The sequence below is a fragment of the Myotis lucifugus genome, unplaced genomic scaffold (assembly GCF_000147115.1).
Source record: "Myotis lucifugus unplaced genomic scaffold, Myoluc2.0 scaffold_1449, whole genome shotgun sequence".
In the NCBI taxonomy this organism is placed as follows: Eukaryota; Metazoa; Chordata; class Mammalia; order Chiroptera; family Vespertilionidae; genus Myotis; species Myotis lucifugus.
The window spans coordinates 72,692-73,852 of record NW_005872497.1 but is presented as its reverse complement, the minus strand read 5'-3'; positions in this window follow the sequence as shown (position 1 = coordinate 73,852).

Sequence of the window (1,161 nt, the reverse complement as noted above, 5' to 3'; positions counted from 1 at the left end):
TTCTTTTTCTGTAACGTAGCGCGTCCCCAGTAAGAAAAAGAGGGACGTGTCTTTACCGCACGGCCCGATCTCGATAATTTCTTCCAGCAAGCTCGGAAATGTTGTAAATATTCTTTCACTTTTCTCTTTTCACCCGGTCTGTGGTCCCTGTCCCTTCCCGAAAGTTCCTTCCGCCGTCTCTCCTCGCTCTGTCCTCCCTCCTTTCCCCGGGCTGTGGCGCGCCGCCGCTGCGCGCCGCCGAGCCCGCGGTGTGTGCGGTGCGTGTGGGGGTGGGTTCATGTGCTGTGTGTGTGGGGCAGCGACAGCACCGCATCGTCCCCGCATCTTCCCACCCCCTTCACCGGAGAACTCCCCCGAACTCCCCCCGCGAGAGCCGCCCGTTCTCCCACCGGCCTCGTGCCCCTGTCCGTCCACACCCTCTCACCTCCTCCCTCCCTGCCGGACCCTCCTCCAGCCACACCTTCCGCCAACCTACTGACCCCTCCTTCCCTCTTCCGTCCACCCGCCGGATCCGCGGCTACCACCGCAGCCGCAGCTGCTACCACTGGAGCCGGAAACTCAGGTTGCCTGATGACAACTCTGCCCCCACCCCTGCCTGCTTCCCCAGTCAGTACACACATGTCCGCAGACTCCACCTTCCTTCTGTCCCTCCTCCCCTCTGCCCTGCCCCTGGGAGGTTGCGACTTTTAAACGCAATTGAGAAGCGGCTGGTGTCCTTCTCACCAACCCCACTGCGTTCATCAAAGAATTCCGGTACCTCGCCCACTCCCACCCAGGCCACCTCTCCTGCGCTCTCCCCTCCCCTTATGGCCCTGCCATAGTCAGTACCCTCAGTAAGTTCTAACCACCCGCCTTCCTCTGTGCGCTCTGCTGAATCTCTGCCCCCATGACTGACAGCAATTTAAATTCACAGGTGGCCAGCCAGTTCCCTTTGTGAGAGGTTGCAGCTGGGAATGGTTTTATCTGGGTAGCCATTCTCTCTCACTCTGACCTTCCTCAAATTGAAAAACGCTCTCTTCAGACCCTCCACCAGCAGCCACCTTCTCCCCTATCCCTGAGAGCCCAAATCCTGAGAACGTTAGCTCCAAAACAGCCTCTTCCATTTAGCCCTCAGACCCCAGTCCGAGATTTAGTGAACACGGCCTTTAAGGTTAATGCCCG